The 23,911-nt window shown below is 49.9% G+C and overlaps 1 protein-coding gene across 3 annotated transcripts in view; it reads left to right on the top strand.

Annotated features, from left to right (window-relative positions):
- Positions 1–23,911, top strand: part of CREBBP (CREB binding protein) — a 2,841,012-nt gene that overhangs the window by 1,918,446 nt on the left and 898,655 nt on the right. The gene's annotated exons all lie outside the window — the stretch shown is intronic.

The raw sequence follows: 23,911 nt of genomic DNA, 5'->3' as shown, positions 1-23,911 counted from the left end.
ACATCTACATCATTCAAACGAGGTATGAGGCGGAGTTTGTTTAGATCTCTCTTCAGGATTCAGTCAACAAATAATACAGTAGCCTTGGGTTTATTGTCGCGTGTGTGTGTGTGTTTGGAAGACTACTCTAAGGCCTGCCTCTGTTTAGCAGAAAGTGATACGATCATATCAGGCGCTCAAACTAGATTGTTGCTAAAGTCTGTTCCATCAATCTAAACAAAACAAGCTTAATTTTATAAATGTTATTTGAATTTAATTTTGTTTATAGCTCGGACATAGCTTGAGAGCAGCAGATCACTGTACAGGTGTGCTTTCTATTCGAACATAATTTATGCACAGTTTTCTTGAAAAGAGGAAGGACAACTCAGTACATAGGTTTAAGGCTCCAGTGCCCGCTTCAAAGTTTCATTCTCATAAAACACAATATTTTATATTTATTGAAAGACTAGAACAAGGGTTTTTTGAGCAGGCACACTTAAAATGAACTAGTTCAAAGGAGAAAGCTTTACCAGCTGCTTTACACGAGAAGGAAAGGTGTTGGTGTTGCGTAATTTAAGGTAATAAAACCAGTCCAGGACAAGAAAAATGTCAAAAAGTAGTCTGAGAAGACAAACTGTACAGGGTAATAATACATACAGTGAAGGTATTGACATTATGTTAAAGAAGGTGGTGGGTGGGGTTGTGACGGGAGACTGGGGCGTTTCCTTCCCGGCTACGAAAAAGGAGTATCCACGCCGATTTAAATGAGTGGATGGTTGTGGTATTTTTGACGTGGGGGGATAGTGCATTCCTGTGGTGAGTTGTGTGAAAAACCTAAGGGTCTTTCCCAACCTAATCCCCGGGGATCTTCTACGCAGGTGGCCAGGGGTGGACTATCGCTTTTGAATCCCAACCCTGGGGCTGGACAAGCAAGTGAGAACAACCAGAGTGGCGGTTCCTTGGGTATTGGAAAGAGTACCTGAGGGCGAGACATGGTATCCCCCCCCCTTTCCTGATAGTGACCTATCCTCTCCTCCCATACCCTTTGTGGGCTATTGACAGTCCTATTCCCTTAACGCCTGTAATTTCCCTGGGCATACTGAGACGATGAAGAGGAATTAAAGAGGAATGCAAATTTCCCCTGAGAAAAAAATCAATATGGTAGTGGGACGAGAAAGATGCAAATCAAGGCACACCATTTTGCCAATGGACATATCCCACAACGAGGCCAGGCAGGGTCAGGCAATTAACATAAGTATTTGTAAAGCGCACATTCACCCCCCGAAGGGGCATCTTGGCGCTAAACAGATTTATTGTTACCTAGCTTACTGGTACTCATTTTATTGACCTTGGGAGGATGAAGGGCTGAGTGGACCTACCGGGATTCAAACCTGTGACCATGAGATTCCGACTATGCCCACTTGCAGCCCGTTAACTACTCAAAGGAACCCACATGTTTGGCAAAGATAGTGAGTTGCATGGCAAGCAGGAGAAGCAGCTGAGCCAGAGCTGCCCAAACCAAGGCCACAGAGAGCGAGATGCTAGGACACTGTAAGACTGCAGAGTGTAGCAGGAAAAAGGGCAGTGAAGAGGTCCCATCTCCAGAGAGCCGGAGGAATTGTCAGACGGGAGCCGTGGTGCGTGCTAATCCCATACTCTATGTGGCCACAGGTGTGCTTGTTCCCCTGAGCAAGGCAGAAAGCCCAGATGGGTATCAGGGGCAGGTGGGAAGACTCGGACCTCAGTCGGCAAACCCACTGAAAGAAGGAGCAGCGAAAACCTTGACCGATGAGTTTGAAAGAAACACGGCATTTGTGAAGAGAAGCCGGTATACTTTGTAGTTGTGTCATCCTGAGTGAGAGACAACTTGTTCACGGAAGCTGTCAGGATACCGCTAAGTGATGACCAATGAGAAAGAACATGTGAAAGCATATTCAGTAGCACAGTGGTCATGTAAAATGGTATACTCATTTGAAAATCTCTATGAAGGAAAAGTTGCACGGCTCTGGCCGGGGAGCTGTGTGCAAGTGAAGTGTGAGCAAAATAGAAATCCTTTGTAAGAGCAAAACTGTATAGAGAGATTGTGAGTGAAACAAGAGTATTGATAAGCTTTGGTGTGGCCCCCAGGCAAGAGGCTGATCCAGGAGGGCCGAAGAGACCCCACCCTAATAAGCTGTGAATCATTTGAAATACCGAAGTTGAAATTCAGAAGGACTTGGTTTTGCATGGGGAAGGGAGTCCCTCAAGCAGCAAATGAAGAGTGATATTTCTGATGGAACTGTTCTCAACTTTGCTTTTTTGTTTGGAAGTGAACTTTGAACATTGGGCCTTTAAAGGATGACCAGAAGGGTCTAAGCTCCAGACAAAGGGGAGCTTGAGAGAGACCCTGTGAAGAACTGAAACTGAAAGGAAAGGTACTGTGAGTTTTGCCAATTGAATGTAAAGAACTTCAGAAACTTTCTCAATCTGAGTGTTTTGATCTTGGGGAAGGGAGCCGCCATGGAAGAGCTCCATATTCACATTGACTTTGTTTTGAGCACTATTAAGTTGGCCAAATCCCACACACACACACGATTACTTTTTAGAAATGAGGGGAAGCATAGCTTTTGACTGACAGATTTAGACTTCCCTTAGTTTTCTTATCTTTCGGGAACATTCTCACCTTAGTTAGGTATTTTTCCATCCTGATCATCAATAATAAAGATTTTCCAAATCTATTTGTCTGCGTCATAGTTTGATACCATGCCTGTCTCACAGGTGCCAGGAGGGGATAGCAGTGACAGCGAGAGGATGAACAGGTTGGCTGGAGAACAGAAATGAAGGTGGATGTTATATGGTGGGTTACTCTGAGGAGAGTAGCAATAAATAGTAAGGTAAGGGGGATTTTTAGACCATCATCAAACATTTGAAACATTATTGCTTGAAGCACCAACTGGCATGAGTGTGATGCAGGTAACTGGGAAAAGAACATGGAAGATTATAGAGAGTACATGTGGCAAAATTGAGCATTTTGTTTGTCGAGTAGAAAGAGTAGATGGGGAAGGCCACGAAGGGGTGGAGCAGTAGTCAATGTGACCCTGAGTACCAGCCCTATCATAATTATTTGTACAGGTAAGCAAGGAGAGGGAGGATTTCCCTGATGTTAAGTGGGATAATCCTGGCATTAGTGAAGGTGGCAGCACAAATGAAGATGTATACCAGTATTATAGGCTCCGAGAAAAATCTGGAATAAAAAGTGAGGAATGCATACAGTGCATTGCATAACGAGCAATACCACATAAACTGTTATATTATGTCTCTTGTGAAGTGGGCTACGAGGTGAGAAACAAGGGTAAAGTTGTTACATTTCAAGTTAGTCACCATGGAATGCTGACTGCCCGCCACTAGCAAGGCCGTCGGGTGAGGAGATGTTGATACAAATGGAGTCAGGCGACATTAACCAAATTGGTTAACAGGGCGATGAAAAATTAGCAGCTATCTTGGCAAGATGTATGTACAAACATTTGATCACATGAGGGATAGATCTATCTGTTTACAAACTCTATAAAACTAGATATTTGCCTGTTAAGGAAGATTTTCCCTTTTTGCTTCCAATTAATCTCACTTTTTGAGATCCCCAGTCTTTCGGCTGTCCTTTTTGTAAATTAGATTCTTTTTAAAACTTTCCACAGAAACTCTAATTGTTATGGGAGGCCCTAGTAGCTAGTTTGCCTACCAAAACCAAAGGTACCCTTGTGCCCCAATTTCTGGTCCCTGCATGAGTTATATCATTCAGGGGCTGGGCTATTTGGCGAAGGCTGGTGGTGACTTTTTTAATGCTGACAGTCCTGTGTACCTTTGTTACCTCCTTTATATAGTAGCCAAAATGTCTGCCTCATTACTTGTAAGCCCTGTGACACAAGCTACTGCTTTTGTAGGTAGTCTTCCTCTTGCGTGTTGCCAGGAATTACCATATATGGTCATGGTCTTTCACATGATCCAGCCAGAGTTCACAAAGGCAAACTGAGGATGATTTAGATTTTCTGTGGCGGTCCAGGATTGGATGGCCACCAAAACTTTGAATACTTCATGTTTGGGGGAGGCAGAGCTCTGCAATTTGTATGTGTGGGGAGGATCTGGAGACCTCTTTCAGTCGACCCCTGTATCTGAAAGCCAAGGGAGCAGAAAGCACACTGATGGTTTCTGGGGACTCCACTTGGAAACTTTATTGATGTGTGGTGTCCCTTCCAAAGCAAACTCTGCCTTTCATAAACCAAGGAAAGTCAGCCAAAGATGATTTCACACAGCTCGATTCACTATTCTCTGACATGTTAAGCCTCACCTGAATCTCTTGGACATTTCATCCTTTCAGAAGGGGTCCCTTGTACTTGGCATGAGCTAGCAGGGAGTGAACCTTATTGTTCAGACTCCTTAGAGGGGCACCCTGCCTCGTGGCACCACTCATGCAGTTTCAACCAAGCTTGCTACTGGTGCGGAGGACTTTGTCTGCATGGAGTTACCTCACACCTGCTGCATGCGTCGCACAAAGTCTGCTGCATTTGCCGTGCCTATTCCTTTATTGTGGATCATTGAGTCCTGGCACTGACCCCTCCTCTTACCATGAATTCAGAACCTGAGACAGTAATGGATACTATCCATACCTAATCTGCATGCCCAAACGTACCTCCACACTGGCGATCCTCCACCTCAGCAGCCTACTGTGCGAGGATTCTTCCTGGCGTCTTGGTCATACTGAAGTCATTGGTCATCCGTTGTTGGCAGTCTGGGGTTGCCTGTGCTCCCCATTGAATACTGCATTCCTCCAATGAGCTTGAGACACTGTGCTGCAGTCATCATTCTCTATGCTTTTTGGTAACAGAAACTGAGCTGGAAATGTGGAGTCCTGACTCCCAAGTTGGGTAGCTGCTTCAATCTTGTAACAGTAACATGTGCGTGAGAATTAACCTATGGTGTAACCATATCTGCGACTGAATACTGTCTTTGTCCCATTGTTTCGTGTAGGATAAAACCTAGATTTCTTAAAAATACCCAAAAGGTAACTTTAAAATTACTTACCAGTGAAATTTAGCAGAGCACTTGTTAAGGGACATTGGATTGCAAAGGCTATTGGTTGAGTTTTAAAGATGTTTTTAATTGAAAAGTTGTGAGTATAAGAACATAACAATGTGACAAAATGTCTACAGCTCTTCATGTGTACAGGTATGAGTAGTGAGTGGCTGAAGTACCCACACAGCCCCACAGTAGTACCAAACCGACAGGTATACCTCTGTTCACTCTTTTAGTAACCTCGGCAGAGGGTAGGCTATACTGTTCAGGAGGGGTGTGAGCTAGTACAGATGCAACACAAACCATAGTATGGCTGTAACAAACCAAGAATGTTTACAAATGTTCTATAAAATTGGGTGCTTAATTCAAATGAACAATGCACACAACAAATTAAAACACTAAAACACCCCTGTAAATAAAATAGGCTGCAGACTTTGAGAGCAAAATGGGGGCATGGGTGAAAATGGGTGGTGCATGAATTGATTTGAGCAGCAAATGTCAAAAATACGAGTGTCTTGAAACGGCAAAGTGGGCTCTTAATATAGTGACTTATAAGGCATACAGGAACCAAGTACAAATACTGTGTGCGCTTGTCTTTCTGGCTCCCCAACATTGAGCCTGGCTTTATTTATTTTACATTTGTAAAGCGCCCAAACCCTGAGGCACCAGGGCGCTGTTGCATAAACCAGTTACATGATACTTTCTTAAAAAGATTACAAAATCACAGTGGGGGGGGCAGTCTTAATGGGCAAATAAGTGTCTTATCACCCTAAGTGGGTTACACGGATTAGGTAAACAGCCAGGTTTTCAGTGCTTTGTGGAACGTCCAGTAGGAGCTCTCCGCCCTTAGTTCGGAGGGGAGTGAATTCCAGCCGTTGACTGCAACTGTTGGGAAACTGGACACTCCTCCTTTTGGTTTTGGGTATGGAGATGCGGTGGGCGTACATGGCTCCAACAGGTCTATTGGAGTTGGCTCTTTCAATTGTTTGGGCTGGGTATTGCAGGGCAGAATTGCTCGGGCATTTGTGAGCCACGGAGAGTGTTTTGAAAATGATTCTCTTTTATGAGGAGCCAATGCACTTTTCTTCTGGCGGTGGAAATGTGGTCTCTTTTTGGGATGTTTAGGGCAGCCAGCAGGGCATTGTTTTGAATAATTTTGAGTTTATTGATCTTATTTTTTGAGGTTCCAGCTAGGAGAACATTACAGTAATCAGGTTTTGCTCCAGTGGTGGCTCTAGCGACGGTAACAACTTTCAGGAGTTTGGAATTGTCTTGCAGCGTTGATAAGCTTGGCTGTGTATGCTGCTGAGGATGCTACAGCATTTACTTGTTTGGTGAGGCAGAAAGCGGAGTCTAGGTAGAGCACCTCCCCTCCCCACCGCCCCCCAGTGTTTTTAATGCGGCTGAGACCGTGGGATCTGGATGCTGTCTTTGTTGAAGGCAGTGTATTGGGGCCAAGTTTCTGTACCATTGCAGGTAGGCCTGCCAATAAGATCTTGGTTTTGTCATCGTTTTGACAGAGGTAGTTTGAGGCCGTCCAGGATTGTATTGTAGAAAACGTTTTTGTTGAGCAGATGCTAGTCTTTTTCGTAGCAGCCTGACGGGTGGGAGAATTTGGGTGTCATCGGTGTAGTTGGTATAGGAAATGCCTGTTTCATCCAGTATGTCAAAGAGTGGTTTTGTGAAAGTTATAGAGGGAGGGGGGAGACGCAGGAGCCTTGTGGGATGCCACATGGGATGGGGGACCGCTGGCTGTGTCTGAGAAAACCCTCATAGTTCTGTTTTCTAGGAATGAGGCTATCCATGAGGTGGCATTGGTGGAGAAGTTTGCTGAGGTGGTGACAGAGTGGAGTGGTTTACTAAACCAAATGCGGCCAATAGATCTAACAGAAGAAGGATGGCCGGTTTGCCTTCATCTCGTGGGGAGTAGAGTTTGATTTTGAGGTCTGATAGTGCTGTTTCGGTACAATGGCCAGGGCAGAAATATGATTGACGAATACCTAAGATGTGGTTAGTTTCAAGATAGGATTGAAATCTGATTGTATGCTGCTCTGTCTAAAATCTTCAGCAAGAAAGGTACTGTGGTTATGTGTCGGTAGTTGCTTGGATTGGAGGGGTCAAGTGAAAGTTTTTTGCGTAGAGGGTGGACCCAGGATTCCTTAAGGCTAGCTGGTACAGTGTTGGTGGTGAAGCAGGCATTCATGAATTTGGTGATGAAGGGCACAAGGTGTTCGGAGCAGTCTTGGATTGTGACAGCAGGGCATATGTCTCCCTTGCAGTTTGAGGGTTTAAGGTTATTGATGATGTGAGCTGTTTCTGCTTCTGATATTTCACTGAATTGAAAGGCAGGCGCTGGGTGTAATGTGGTGAGGGGTGGTGGGTTAGAGGGGCTCAATTTGTTCTGCTTTTGTTCAATTTAGGCCAATTTGTTTCCCTCATGGCGTTCTGAATACTTACACACCATGGTTCATCTTTGCCAATAGGGTTTGGGGCAGTGGCCGGTGTTAGGCAGAATCCTGTGCAGTTCCCTTAGGGAGCACTACAGAGGTTTAAGACTACAGGTGAGAGCAATAAATCCCATTTGGTATCAGTCTGTACCACAAAGATTTAGTTGGTAGCTGTGGCTGAGCAGTCAGACCTATCACAAGAGGGAGATGAGCAGTATTCAGGGTTTACACAATAGGCATAGTTTATTTATAGGGAACTTTTTGGGGCAAACCACTCTTAGACCTCCGCGACTTAAGATCTATACACCAAAGTTGGTTGGTGTCGCAATGGTGTGTGCAGAAGGAACGGAGACAATGAGTTCCCCCACTCCGATTGTAAAACTGAACTCGAGGGCTGCACACATCTCCTTACTGCGCCACAAGTGGATTTCAAGAATTCGAATTCTTGGTCATATTGAAAATAAATTTATTAATGGCCCTTTTTTGATAACACGTGTTTCGGCACACTCCAAGTGCCTTCCTCAGATCAGGGCAATGTCTGTTTACCATCCACTGGTGTGTTCGCTACAGATAACGTGATTGGTAGCTGAGTCCCATCAGCTACCAATCACGTTATATGTAGCGAACAGACCAGTGGATGGGAAACAGACATTGCCCTGATCTGAGGAAGGCACTTGGAGTGTGCCGAAACACGTGTTATCAAAAAAGGGCCATTAATAAATTTATTTTCAATATGACCAAGAATTCGAATTCTTGAAATCCACTTGTGGCGCAGTAAAGAGATGTGTGCAGCCCTCGAGTTCAGTTTTACACAATAGGCCTTCAGTACTATGGAACAAGGAAACACTGACCAAAGCTTTGTAGTAAAAACAATATATATTTATTTTTTATACACTTCTAGTTAAACACATCCATCACAGTTCTTAAAGCAAGTTAAATTCGCTCAAAGAAAGTATACACAACTCCCAGGTTAAATTGTAGACAAGTTTGAGCAAGAGTGAAAACTGAGCAAAACGGCACAGTGAAAACCAAACACAAATGGCACTCTAGCAATTTCTCACAAGGGAGAGAAAGCACAAGTTATGCAGAAATATCTTCTTACACACCCTAGCAACACTTCCCCGAAGATTGTGAACCAGTTTAAGCAAGGCAGTGCATCAGTATAGTAATTACTTAAATGAAAACTGACAAAATGCATTTCACAAGGTTTGAAAGTGGAGAGGAAAGGGTGGTTATAAGAAGTAGGTGCACCAACACAGTTCTAGTTGAGAAGCAATCTAGAGAAGGCAGTTCTAACAAATTTAGCCAGAGTCAGTAGGCCTGTGCCAGAGTCAGTGGTACAGGTCAAGGGCCCAGGAGAAAAATGTTCTTGTAGCTGCAATCAAGTCTTTGGTTAACGATTTTGAAAAGGTGGATGCAGAAGGTGAAAGACAATGTTAAGAGAGGGGGGCAGCCAACCCAACAGGTAGGTAACAATTTAAAACACCTTTAGCTCTACCGCGAAGAAAGTGCGGCCTGGCGGAACAATGTACCTTTACAATGAAGTAGTGGCTCCTGCGTGGGGTTGTTCCTGGTAGTTCCTGCAGTTTGGGGGATCCAGCCGAGGAAGAGAGGCTCTCGCTGTGGAGGAAGGTTCGAGTTACTGCACTACCCAGGGATGAAACCAGCCGCGGTGCTGCCCGACGAATAAAAAGGTAAGCTCCTTTAAATCGCGGCCCGGGTGTACTGGTGCCTGGCTATCCGGCCTCCGAGTACAGGGTACTGGCGATTCGACCAAGGCAGGTCTGGGAATGCGATTGGCAGACTGGTTGGCCCCACCAGCTCAAGGGAAGAAGGCTCTTTCAGATGAAGATCTTCTCTTGTCGGGTGGAGAAAAGTGGTGAGACGCTGCAGCTAGATGAAGTCCCTCATGTGACATACCGTAAAGCGCCTACTCTTAAGAATATACTATCACCGAGTATGGTAGTCACAGAAGCCACCAAGTCAGGTCACTTTATGACACAGGGTCTGGGAAGTTTCCGTAAATATGCAAAATGCAAAATGTGCAGTTATGTATCCAAAACTCAATTTTTGAGTTCTAATGGTTTGCTATGGAGATACAAACACAAAATTACTTGCTTGACCAAATTTGCAGTATATGCCATTACTTGTACCTGTGGTCTTCATTACATCGGATCGACCATAGGAATGCTCAAGGTCAGGATCATCCAACACTATATGGCCATTAAGAATGGAGATGTAACCAACCCTTTGACAGGACACTTTATAGAGAAACATGGTGGCAATGTGTTGGAAATGTCATTTGTTGGTCTTGCACATGTTCCCAAACATAAGAGATTGGGAAACCGAGAACTGAAACTCGGGCAATTAGAGGCATCTCTAATTTGTAAATTTGACACCTTAAGACCTAATGGACTCAATATTGATCCATAGATGTTTGTACTTCTCCAATAGATTTGATCTATGTCTATGAGTATGTAAAAATGGGAACCCAGGTGATATTTTTGTCAAATCTTTTTGATGCTGTCTCTTCAACATGAAGGAATGGTTTAGTTCAATGGGCTAGACTAACTACAGCTGTATAGCACTTAATTACAACACAGGGTTGATTGCACTTGCACTTTATTATCTTACATCATGTTGATATGCAAAAACCTTTAGTATTTGCATTTTGCAAAGTTTCTGCGGTGGTCTGGCCGCCAGGTACATGAGATCATTAATCATGTTTTTTATATGAATATGCACGAGTCACGTTTTGATATCATGTCTGTTGTGGTGAATATGTGCATTATACAGTAATAGGATTGACCATCGAAACAGAAATGCACTGTATAGGTAAAATGCTACCATAGTGGAAATTATTCCTAGCATGGCCTAGCACTAGGCGAAAATCTGGAGTGAAACAACTATTCTTCTCCACCAGAGGGCACTGTGTCCGGTATATACAAAGGAGAGCTCTGGTTCTTAATGAAGCTTGTTGCCGTGTTTTAGCTAGCATCGCTACAAACCCAGGGTCGTATTGGGGAGACTTTCGTCAAGGTTGATGAGGTCTACCCATGGTATGAAAAAGCGCACTGGCGCAATTAGACACAAGGAAATGTGTAAAGAAATTTTGGATTTTAATTAAGGAAATGCAGTGTGGAGCGAATAGCTCTTTTCCCCAACACTCACACATTTTGCTGGCATTTAATTTATAGCCAGCGGTTTGTGTTCACAGTGAACACAATGACAACTTAGTCATTCCACCATGGCGGCCCGCTTTATGTGACTATCCATGCGGTATTACGCGATCACGTGATCAGAGATGATGAGTAGGGGGAGGAGCTGCTCGCTCGAGTTGCTTTCCTTATGTTTTAAATGTGTTGTGTTTTCACGAATGTGGAGTTTGATCAGCCTGAGGAAGCTTGGTACATCCAGGTGGAACGTGTGGCGATTTTCCACCCTGGGGGGGTGAGTGTTGCTTAACCTGTATGCCACGGGGAGGTTTTTGATTTATACCTGCCCTTTATTGCATATTTGCACAGTTGGTTGTTTGTTTTCATAATGAATAAAAACGTAATATTTTTGTAAGAAGGTGTTTTTGGTCTTGAGTGCTGGGAAATCCTGTGGCATGTTTTGTGTTTTTTTTTTTTTTTGCAGCGCTACAACCCACCATTTACATGTGTTTTTTATACATTTAGGAGCTTAGCCAAAGTTCCCTTCCCTAGCACCATCTACGAGTTAGGCAGTGCACTATATTGGCTACTTTGTTCTTTATATATATATATATATATGTTAATACAAAGCATGTAAATCACCCCTATACCTGCAAGGAAAAGGTAAGTAATTAGGCAATTGTATCAGCAGTCCACCTGAATGGGAGCCATAACTTTGTAAGTCCAACCCTTCTGCCCAAACTTTTGCAACCTTTCAAGATTTTCTTAAATTTCAGAACTCTATAGATTTTGTCCCTCACAGCTTGCAACAGGCAGAGATTGTGGCAATTATTTTTTTTTTTTTAAGGGGCAAAGCACTTACAAGTAAACCATAAACCAATCGGCCTGATCGATGGCCTCTTCAAGGTCTATGGAAAATTGATATTCTCCAGCATGGGGTCTGGCATGGATTCACATGCTCATGAATATTCCCCGTCGTCAGGCTGGGAATCCTCGGTAAAGAAAAAACCAGTATCAGTTTCGTTTCTGATCTGTCTTTCGTAGTAATAACCAATCACTGGTCTCTGCGTCATACTGACCACAGCCAATGACTGCCCTCTACCTAAGCACCGCCTCTGGCAGCCATCTTCAGATTTTTACTGCACGTTCATGTGTTGTGATCCTCGTGCTATTGCTCTCGAGCGTTAGTGCTATTTTTTCACGTTTTTTCTCAAAAACTTCGTTTTTTCGGTCAAAAGAGCCTCAAGCTCCACCGACTCTCCATCCGATCAACGGGGACCCGTGTCGGATTCGTCTGCGCCCCTCAAGGGTGAAGATTTCGTCGAGCTACGTTTTGGAGGACTCCAGAAGCTTCTCAGGCCCGGACATGGCCCAGGAGAAGGGAAGCTCGACGCCCGGAAAGCTGTTCAGGATCTGCCCTGGATGCCAGCTGCAGAACGTCTTTAAGGAGGACGAACACTCCTTTTGTCTCTACTGCTTACGTGAGGACAAGACACACGTGGAGAAGGACTGTGCGTTTTGTGGCAATATGTCGGAGCGGACCATGAAGGACCGCCATCAACGTCTCGCCAACTGGCTGGAAGGGAAGAGCCCGTCAGGCGAGAAGAAGAGGAAGAAATCCGAGCGGTCTTCTAAGACCTTTGAGGACGCCCGGCGACGGGGGTCCAACACAAGGCCAAGCACCGCGAGTCCGCTGGCCCCGGGAGCGCCGAACGGTCGGGCTCTACGGGCGCCAGGCAGGGCGCACCCTCCCCGGCACCTTCAGCCACGAGCCAACGCTCTGGGTCGGGTAAGAGGAAGGGCGAGCACCCGGCGAAGCTCCTGGAGAGGCCCCGGTCGAGCTCGAAGGCCCCATCGGAGGGCGAGCGAGGCAGTGTCCCCCCCCTCAAGGATAAGGCGGTGAGCGCACCTAAGGTGGTGAAGGCCTTAATCCATCCGGCCAAGCCCTCTATCGATACTGTCGCGGCGGCCCTGGCTCAGCCTGTGGAGGCTACACCAGTGGTGGCGACCTCGGGGCTCAGTCTCCCTGCCACCTCGGAGGGAGTCCTCTTTTGTGCCCATCGATAGGACCCCCGTGAAATCCCCGGCGGGGAACAAAAAGGGGGGGCAGGGCGTCGTCGTAGATTCGGCCTCAACCTCGGAGGAAGAGCTGATCGAGGTCTTAAGCCACGGCCTTGGCGTGGAAGAAGACCGGCCCGTCGGGATGGATCCCGACGCAGGTGACGACATCGTCGAGGGTGCCGACGGGGCCCCTTATCGCCCGTCGGATTCCCCTCTGCCAGCGCCGCAAGACAACTCGGCGGCCATTTTGTTGGCTATACAGTCCTTATGCTCAGAGATAAGGACGAGACTACCGTTGCCGACGGAGGAACCTCTCCCGTCGGGGGATCCTGAACCGGGACCTTCTGGTGTTCCCCCGCCCAAGAAAAGAAGGATTCACCCTCCACCTCCTTTTCAGCCGTCGCGCCCCGTCCAGCCCTCCTCCCCGTCCACCCGGGGGGATGATACGGGGACTGACACGGCAGCGACGGGTACGGACGACGAGGTATACGACGAGGATCTACCGTCGTCACCTCCCACCAGGGCTTCTCCGCCCGACGAGATTGGATCGTTCCACTCCATGATCGCCAGGGCATCCGAGCTTTTCCAACTCTGCCCTGAGGAGAAGAAAAAGGAAGGATTCCTTTATCAACGGCGCGAGGCCAAGAGGAAGACGGTCCTCGCGGTGCCTCTACTGGACGACATTTGGGATGAGGGCCTCGCCCTCCTCAAGAACCCTTCCACGACGCCAGCTAGAAGAGACCGGTACGAGAAGAAGTACCGGGTCCCGGACGCGGCCCCCCTGTGCCTCCGGGCGCAGCCTACCCCGGACTCCGTCGTCTCCGCGGCGGCCAGGAAGAAAGCGGGGGGGGTGCGGCCTCCACATCGACTTCCCCACCGGACGGCGAGGGAAAGAAATTGGACGCTATGGGACGCAGGGTCATCTCGTCTGCAGCGACGACGATTAAAGCTGCCAACGCCTTGGCTATCGTGGCCCGCTACGACAGGGAGCTATGGTACAAACTGGCTCCCCTGCTGGACTTCCTACCGGACGACAAGAGGGCGGATGCCCTGGAGATCCTACAGGAAGGTGAGGTGGCGTCGGATCACGCCATCACTATTGCGACGGACATCGCCGACACTGGGTTTCGCCAGTTGGGCAACGGCGTGTGCCTTAGGCGCCGTGGATGGCTCAAGGCTACGGACTTCCGTCAAGACGTACAGACCAGAGTCCTGGACATGCCGTTCGATGGGAACAACCTGTTTGGGAAAACAGTGGACGATTCCCTTTAGGCCATTAAAGCGGACACTGAGACGGCCCGGGCCCTTGGGGTTCTGCAGCAACGACGGACGCCCTTTCGGAGCAGCGGAGGCAAGGGCGCCTCCAAAGGTTCCGGCGGCGGTTTCTCCACCTACCGTCAAGCGGCCCGCTCGTCGTCTCAGGAGGCCTACAGAGGACGAGGCAAATCTGGCAGACCCCGCCGTCGTCGCCAAGGAGGTCAAGGCGGCAAAGCCTTGTCGAAACAGGATTGAACCGGCCGTGGGGTCGGGCCCCCACCGAAGCACCCCGGTGGGAGGCCGGCTGGCCAGCTTCGTCAGCGTGTGGGAGTCCATCTCCACCGACCGTTGGGTGCTGGACGCCTTAGCCCGGGGCCACGCGCTCGAGTTTCAAAGGAGGTGCCCGCGCGTCCCCCCCCCGTGGCCAGGAAAGAGCTTCACGTCCCTCAGCTTCTCCTGGAGGTAAAGGCGATGCTCAGGAAGGGCGCCATCAAACTCGTCCCAAAGAGGCTTCGGGGCTCCGGAGTTTACTCGAGATACTTCCTCGTGAAGAAGAAGACGGGAGGATGGCGCCCCATTCTAGACCTGCGACGTCTGAACAAGTTCATCAAGGCGCAGAAGTTCCGGATGGTCACCCTCCAGCACGTCCTGGGTCAGCTGGAGGAAGGAGACTTCCTGTCGTCGTTGGATTTGGAGGATGCCTACTTCCATATTCCCATCCTAAAGGGGCACCGAAAATTCCTCAGGTTTGTGGTCCAAGGGCGTCACTACCAGTCAAAGCCCTCCCCTTCGGACTACGGTCGGCACCCAGGGTATTCACCAAGTGCCTTGCACCGGTGGCGGCGCAGCTGCGCCGCGAGGGGATCCACGTCTACCCCTACCTGGACGACTGGCTCATCCGAGCCAAGACGAGGGAGCTCGCCGTGGAGCACACGGCAAGGACCGTCCAACTTCTCACGGATCTGGGATTCTCCGTGAACTACGCCAAGTCCCACCTGGTACCCGCGCAAAACGCACTGTTTCTGGGAGCGAAGCTCGACACAGTGTCCCTTCTGGCCTCCCCGTCGGAGGAAAGGACCAGGTCCATCCTGGGCAAGGTACAGCGGATGTTGGTTTCCGACGCGGCCAAGGTGAGGTCCATCAAGTCCCTCCTCGGAATGATGTCTTCTTGCATCTACCTCATTCCCATGTGCAGGCTCCGGATGCGCCCGTTGCAGGAGTTCCTGGACGCGCGCTGGATCCAAACGACGGGCGGCTTCGAGGAGAGGATCACACTCGACGAGAGTTTCCGCCGAGCGGTCCGGTGGTGGGGCAACCGCGCGCATCTGACGGCGGGCATGGACTTCCAGACCACCAGGAGACAGTGACCACGGATGACTCCCTGGAAGGGTGAGGAGCGCACACCGAAAATCTGCACGCGAGAGGCCTTTGGCTCCCGACGGAGAAGTCCCTCCATATCAACGTCCTGGAGCTCCGTGCAGTGTTCTGGGCCCTCAGGTCCTTCCTTCCGTCCCTCAAGGGCAAGGTGGTGAGGATCTTCACCGACAACACCACCACCATGTTTTACATCAGGAAACAGGGCGGAACCAGGTCCCCAGCGCTGTCCAAGGAGGCGCAGGACCTGTGGCATTGGGCAGTCGCCCAAAGGATGTTTCTGGTGCCGTTTCATCTGGCAGGGATAAAAAACACCATCGCCGACTCACTCAGCAGGGAGCTGCGCTCGTGCCACGAGTGGGAACTACGGCAGGATCTAGTGGATCGCCTCTTCCGACGGTGGGGCACACCCCAGATCGATCTGTTCGCGACGGCGACGAACTCCAAGTGCCGGAGGTTCGCCAGCAGGTTTCCCCAGGCGAGGAGCATGGGCGATGCTTTCTCGTTCCCCTGGGAGGGCCTGTTCCTCTACGCGTTCCCTCCTTTGCCACTGCTAATCCGGCTCGTCAACCAGCTCAAGAGGTCACGGTGCAGGATGATCCTCGTCGCATCTGCGTGGCCGAGGCAGATATGGTTCCCGGACCTTCTGGACTTGTCAGCGTCCCCGCCAATCAAGCTGCCGGTGGACGCGGATCTACTCTCCAGGGAAGGAGGCGCCGTCCTCCACCACGACCCGAAATCGCTGAACTTGCAGGCCTGGCTCCTGCAGCGCTAGAGTTTGGAGGATACGACATACCGGCCGACTGCAGAGAGGTTCTTGCAAAGGCCAGGGCGTCCTCGACTCTTAAATGCTACGGACACAAATGGAAGAGGTTCTCTGTCTGGTGCCACGCACAGAAGATTAACCCTCTACGGATTATGGCTCCCCAGGTACTGCCGTACCTGCTGACGCTGGCCAAAGCTGGACTGGCACACGCGTCCATCAAGATTCATCTTGCTGCGATCTCCCGATACACCAGAACCACGGGCCGGACGTCCTTGTGGTCTCATCGTCTGGTGAAAGAGTTCATGAAGGGACTGTTCAGATCGTTCCCGCCGGTGAAGGCTCCGGCCCCGGCGTGGGAGCTCAACGTGGTGCTGACCAAGCTCATGGGACCTCCGTTCGAGCCTCTGCACTCGGCCCCGTTGAAGTTTCTGTCGTGGAAAACAGCGTTTCTTGTGGCCATCACCTCCGCACGACGGGTGGGAGAGATCCAGGCCCTTTCCTGCAAGGCCCCGTACTTGACTTTTCACGACACGAGGGTAGTGCTCAGGACGCACCCCTCCTTCATGCCCAAGGTACCGTCGGACTTCCATCTCAACGAACCCTTGGTGTTGCCTTTGTTCTTCCCGTCGCCTTCGTCGCCGGCTGAGAGGACTTTGCACTCGCTGGATGTGGCTAGAGCGCTGAAGTTCTACGTGGACCGCACAAAGTGTTTTCGGAAGACGTCACAACTCTTTGTGAACTTTGGACCTGTCAATCAGGGGAAGGCTCTCTCGAAGGCTTGCATTTCCAGATGGCTCTCCGGCTGTATCATGTACTGTCATCGGTTGGCAAACCGACCGCTGCCTGGCCGTCCGAGAGCCCATTCCACCAGAGTGATCGCAGCTACCACGGCGTTCCTTTCTGGTGTGCCCCTGCTGGACATATGCAGGGCTGCTACGTGGAGGTCGACGCACACCTTCACGAAATTCTACTGCGTCGATCGGGATTCCAGGGAGGAGTCCAGGGTCGGCCAAGCAGTGCTGCGCAACCTGTTCGCCTAAGGTGAGCCTGGTGAGGAGGTAAGATGCTTAATGTTGAGTTTGATGTACTGCTTAATGTTGAGCCTTTTGCCACCTCCCGTGGTTGTGCATGTGTGTACTGCTATGTATTCTTTATTCATGAGCATGTGAATCCATGCCAGACCCCATGCTGGAGAAGGAACAAGTTACTTACCTGTAACTGTTGTTCTCCAGCATCGGTCTGGCATGGATTCACATGCGAACCCTCCCGCCTACCCCTCTGCGGCTCTTCACTTGGTCATACTGCCACTTCACGTGCTTCCAAATCTGAAGATGGCTGCCAGAGGCGGTGCTTAGGTAGAGGGCAGTCATTGGCTGTGGTCAGTATGACGCAGAGACCAGTGATTGGTTATTACTACGAAAGACAGATCAGAAACGAAACTGATACTGGTTTTTTCTTTACCGAGGATTCCCAGCCTGACGACGGGGAATATTCATGAGCATGTGAATCCATGCCAGACCCATGCTGGAGAACAACAGTTACAGGTAAGTAACTTGTTCCTTATCACACCTCGAGCAATGAGTAGATAATAACATCCTTGCTGATCTCCAGTCAGGCTTTAGGAGTGATCTTAGCTCTACAGATCAGGCTTTCTGCCTATATTCATCCTTACTAAATACATAATTTAAAATCTGGGTATTCTCTACTTTGTTTTTGTTGATTTAAATTCAGCATTTGACTCAGTTGACCAAACTATGTTATGGAAAGTTTTAGTTGATCTTAAAATCCCTCCCGTAATTTTAGATCCTAGCAAAAAGCTCTACAGAGGAGTCAAGATGGCCACCGGCACTGAGTAGACGTGCCGACGGTTGCTCTCCAGCCCCAGGTATTTATATTGGCAGTTCCACCTCCCCGGCTGTCAGTAATTGAGGGCTAAGAGAGGCACAAACCCCCCGGGACAGGAAAGGCACTACAGCTGGGAAGGATTAAGCAAAGTGTCCAACATCGCGCAAAGCAGGCGAAGTGAGGGGCAAGGAGAGGCCCGTGCGCGGGTCGTGAGGACAGCTGGAGGCACTGGAGACCTCAGGATACGAACCACCCGAAGGGCAGTAAAAAGAGAGGGGGACCGCGAACTGGCAGCAGCAAGAGCGCCCAGCACCCAGAGGCGAGTCCAGAAGTCGCGCCGGGCGCTTGAAGGAGGACTGGCAGGACACTGACTAGGGGAATCCCAGATCTGTGCGGCAGCCGACAGAGGGGTCCACAGCCTACCTGCACGGGAGCGTGCAGGAGAGGAGACCGGAAAGTCAGAGGAGCACCAGACATTAGTAAAGTGGGCCCAGACAAAGGAGAGCGACGCCACGGTTTGCGGCGGCCCGGACTCTGGGAACAGCGCCCTCTGCGACGGGGCCGGCGCCGCAATATGAGAAGCACAGCAGAGGAGGCATCTGGAAGGACCAGCACAGCGGGGGATGCGGGGCAGCGCACACCATAATAACTAGGAATCCTGACCTGTGACCCTCCGTCCCCCGGCCTGAGAGACCCAGGAAGGCGATACCAGTGTAAGGCAGAATTCTATGCAGTACCCTTTGGGAACACCACACACAATTAAGACTACAAGTGACAGTACAATTTTACCTTTGGTACAAGCCTGTACTACACAGAGTGGTAGCAGTAGCGGAGCAGCCAGACTTATCTCAAGAGTAAGTGAGCAGTATCAAATAGTTACACAAAGGGCAGCAATTACTATGATTCAGGCAAACACTGACTCAAAGTTTAAGTAAAAGAATATACATTTATTTCACTCTTCAGTTGTATAACATTACACTGTTATAAGAAGTCTAAAAATCACTCTCTTAATACATTGCTTCCCTTAAATTCCAGACAAGTTAAGCTCACAAAATGAAGTGGGAGCAAAATGGCACTCCAGCAATTTAAAAGGGAGGGAAAGACAAATGTTAACAGAAATGGATCCACACCAACAGGTAAGTGCTCAGGGCAAGCGAACAAGAGAGACTACAATGATAAAATCAGATAGAAAAGGCTTACGGCCTAAGTCAATGGTTCAAAAGTCTTTTGCTCAAGATAATACAGTTCAGGGTAGTTTGCGGTAAAGTTTGTGGCATGGTTTCCGGACGAGGTTGGTTGGTAGAAAAGTTAGTTCAAAGAGAAGAGAAGGGGAAGCCCTCGGATTGGAGAAAGATTTCAAACACTTTCACCGCGGCTGAACGAAACGCACAACTGGATTTGCACAGTACCTTAAAACGGAGAGGGAGCTGTAGCTGAGGCAGACGTTCCTGGTGGTTCCTGCAGGCTCACGGTTCCTGAAGCGACTGTCGGACTGATCAGAAGTAGAAAGACTGGAGGGTCCTGCACGGTGGGTGGTCATAATTTCGACAAAAAAAATGTCGGAAAAAAAAGTCGACTTTTGTTTTTTTTAATCATATATTTATTTTAGGGGTTCGGGAGTTTAAAAAAAAGGTAAAAATTAAAAAAAAAAATTAAAAAAGGGGGGTTGGGGGGGGAACCCCCCATTTAAAAAAAAAAAATGCATTGAAAAAAAAAGTCAACATTTTTTTTTTCGACATTTTTTTTTCGATATTTTGACTTTCGACATTTTTGTTGTCGAAATTATCACTGTAAACCGTCCTGCACTACCCAGGGAAGAAACCAGCAGCAGAGCCAAGCAACAAATAAAAGGTGCGCTCCTTAAAACCCAAGCAGGGTCCGACCTTCCTTCCTATCCGGCCCACTGTAGCTCTGTATAGCGAATTCGACCAGAGGGGAGGGGTCCTGCCTTGCAGTTTGGGTGAACTGGTTGGTCCCACCAGCTCAAGGGAAGAAGTTTCCGGGAGGATGTTCTCTGTTGTCGGATTCTGGAAATTCGGACCTGCAGCAGGGCTTCACCGGGCGGGTCAGTCGGCGTAGGGGTCCTCTTCCAGTTCCTCGTTGGTTCTTTCATTCCAGTGGCAACTCTGCTCTTCCAGTCCCAGAGACCTGCTTTTTATGCAGTTCTCCCCCATTCATACAGCCTGGCTGTCAATCACACAGCAGGGTGGCTGGCCTGGCAAGGCCTTTCCCCTTAGCCAATCAGACAGGAGTGTGACTTGGGTTACCAAGGGAACCCATGGCAGGGGTCCTAAAACCCCTCCCTCACATCCTGCCTACCCAGACTCTCAGGCACCTAAAGGAGGGCTTCTGTGTGGAAGCCCGTGAAAAAGCGATGAACAAAGGGACCAAACCTGGTTTGGCGTGCAGAGTAAGACACGAGAAAGACTTTAACCAAAAGAAATGGCGAATAAACGCGGCCGGAAGCCAAAATTAGAATGTATATGGTCCGACGAGTTTATGTTTGAGGCTAATAGAATAGCCTAAAACTTTACCACGTATATATCAGATAATCGCGGTAGAAAAGTTAGGGTAGATACCGCTGCCACCAGCCAAGTTTTAATGTAAAGGGAGCGAAACAATGCCCCAAGAGGCACAGACAAAAAGGGATAAGAATTAACCCTTCCCAATACTCCATGGATGATGGGGCGTACTGGGTCTGTGGTTTAAAGTGACTAAGGTAAAGTTAATGGCAACTTTACCCATTTCTGGGGGACTGTAGCCAGCCCCAGAAAATGGAGTCGGTGGGAAGTCTAAAAGACAACCCTTTGTCACTGCACTGAAGGTGCTGTGTAACACACATGAAAAATATGGTACCCTGGAGTAGGTGAAGCTCCAGTGCCCAAGATCACACAAAAAGTAGAAACACACATAGCAAAACACATGCAAGAGTGGGAAAAAAGGCTCACACTCGTACCAGGTGAAAAAAATAAATCCTAGAAATCCAGCAAAGCTGCTGAGGGACTCAGTAGGTAAGGGAAATCAACCATTTATGATAATTCTCCCTAACAACCAGCAGCGGACGCAGCTCCCCACTCGAGCAGAAAACCACCCGAGTGAGCAGAGTCCACGGGAAGTCCCGGAGGGCAGCCCTTGAGAGATAGCACAGAAGGCCGCGAGAGAAAGGGGAGGAGCACCGGAGATCCGCACGGGCCGGCCTGAGGAACACACAAGTGGCCCAGGCGTGCCAAGGCTCTCGAAGAAGAAGGGAGCTGGGCCCAGGGGGACTGGAAGGGGCGGGGTATCTCTCGGCCCACAGAGCAGCAGCAAAAAAATGGTGGAAAACCCCATACCGGGGCTACATCGCCCCCCAACGGAGGGCAGAAGGAAAGGGAGAACCTCCACAACTCCCCCAAAACAAATGTCCTGACGGACAAAGAGGCTCGCAAGTGGGCGGCGAATAGCAGCTGACAACAGGGGAGGCCCAGGCGCGGAAGCTGGGCTCTGTAGGGGGGCGAGCGACAAGCCCAGAGGCTGGTAGTGGACCCTGCTGGAGGACCATACCAGGAAGCGGCGAATCAGAGGAAGAAGTCCACCGAGAACCCTCAGCCCACAAGTAAGGAGAGAGGAACCAGAGGTCGGCTAACGGGGAGCCCAACACAGACGAGTGGAGGAAAGTGGAGGGGTCAAAGCGGACTCCAGGGAACGGCCCGAGGGACATTCAGGCCACAAAGAGATCTAGGATGCAAGGGGACCAAGAGGACCCGGGGACCGGGACAGAGTGGGCGACGGCAACCCCCAGGGGGACAACCCGACCGGCGGGAAGGGGGGAAACCGGGAGACCCCCGACCTGAGGAACTGAGGGGAATATAGAGTCTGCTCACAGCTCCCCTACGTCCGAGGAGAGTGACAAGTGTCCGGGGAATAAGAGAAGGAAGGCTTCTCCGTAGGGGGGAGAGCAATAGGGCTGAAGGAGCGGGGTGTGCGGGGCAAGGGAGCCTCGCTCTAAGAGTTTCACATGGGAGCCCACGCGGGGGGCCTACTGGAGGACCAGGACAAGCGAGGAGCAAGGGCTGAAGGGGCTGGAAGCTTGCTGGAGGTAGCGGACCACCCTAAAACAGGGGCAAAAAGGACACTGACGGGGTGAGCTGATGAATAAGGACAGAGCAGGCGTATAGCCCTGAGAGGCAAAGCTGCCCAGCCAGATAGAATATAAAGGGTCGGTATCCCATGACCTCAAGGACGACAGACGGAGGGGCCGCATCTCCCCACATGTCAGCCAAATGGAAGAATGGAGCGACGAAAGCGGGCCAGCCCACAGCTACCGCCCCGGGCACCCTCACAAACATGTGGCCAGCACTGGACCCCAGAGAGCAGGCGAGGGGGGGAAGCGGACAAGAGTGCACACTGCGACCGGGGGGTGTGGAGGGAGATGAAGGCCAAGCCCCGATGACTAAGCAAGACTTCAGGGGGGAAATGCAGCTTCTTCAAGAGACCCTGGCAAAGACTATCCAAGATCAGTTCCTGCTGATGAGGTCGGACCTCAACACAACAGTTGGGGAAATGAAGCAGGAGATAGGACAGCTGGGGGAACGCACAGGCCTACTGGAAAGGGGCTTGTAGGATATAGACAAGGAGACTAACAGCGCGGCGATCGAAAAGCTCAACGTAGCCACACAAAACAGGGACCTCCAGATGGAGGACCTTGAAAATAGGTCAAGAAGAATCAACATTAGGATAAAACACTTGCCAGAAACAGTGGCAGACAGAGAACTCAAAGAGGAGGTGCAAAAGGTATTTGCGGGAATTCTGGGAGAAGGGGACCCAGACTCAGTGCACCTAGATCGGATTGATAGGGCGGGGAGGCTGAACAAGGGGCCTTATTCCAGGCCCAGGGATGTTCTGGAGGCTTTCACCAGAAAGAAGCAGTCCTCTGGACCACCAGGGAGCAGGAGCCGATCCAATACAAAGGACATAAGATTGCTCTGTTCCAAGACTTAGCAGCTAGCACGCTGGCAAAACGGAAACTAATCAGCCCAATACTGAGAGAGTTGACCAAAAGAGTGGTCAGGTACAGATGGACCTTCCTCTTCGGATTAGTCTTTGAGTGGAAAGGGAATCAAAAGCGAGCGCATTCTCTCTCCCGGAAGCGGCAGACATACTAAGCATTGACATATCCGATGATACGGCTGGATTGGAACCGGGCCGACAGGGAAGAGGGTGGCCCCCTCCCCATGGGAAAGGTCGATAGTGGGGGAGAAAGGGAGGAGAAAGGCAGCATTGAGGGGCCCGTTCCCAAAAGGAGGGTGGGGGGTGGCAATCGAAGGGGAATGAGGGGGAAGAGAGCCCAGCATAGGCAACATCATACAAGAATGGGGGTGGTGGCCTCAATAACTCAGAGAATGGGCAGGGGTACAGGGACCATAAACATGTTGGATCCAGTAAGGGTGATGGCACCTGGGGAGGGCAGGGTGAACGGGGGGGGGGCTTTCCCAAGTTGGGGGTGTAAGGAAGGAGGGGGAGAGAGGGGGTGCAGGCAGCTCCCCAAAGTGAAATTCTGTCAAATGTAAGGGGAACAAAGAGTATGTAATAGAGGGAGGGGAAAGGGGAGAAGGCAGAAATCAGTCCGCAGGGAGCACAAAAGGGGGCTGTCCCACCACAAGGGTGTCAGGGCCCCTGCCGGGGGGGGGCATGGAGTGACACCCAGGATCAATTCAAATGTATGACACATAATGTGAGGGGACTCAACTCCCCACTCAAAAGTGAAAAACTAGACAGGTTCACTAAAACGTGGGGCCCAGACATATTCACCCTGCAGGAGACCCACCTGCTGAAACAGGATCAGGTATGCCTTAAAATGAGAGGTTATGCCCAGATGTTCTTCGCATCCGGTCCATCTAAAACTGGAGGGGTGGCCTTCAGGAACGGGCTGGACTTCAGGGCGAGGGACGGTCTGAGGGATAGAGGGGGCAGGTATATTGTGGCCAAAGGCGAACACAGCT

Source organism: Ambystoma mexicanum, chromosome 2q (assembly GCF_040938575.1).
Source record: "Ambystoma mexicanum isolate Mex_15411 chromosome 2q, UKY_AmexF1_1, whole genome shotgun sequence".
Lineage (NCBI taxonomy): Eukaryota > Metazoa > Chordata > Amphibia > Caudata > Ambystomatidae > Ambystoma > Ambystoma mexicanum.
The sequence above is the reverse complement of the archived record's forward strand: the minus strand, read 5'-3'. Positions and strand labels throughout refer to the sequence as shown.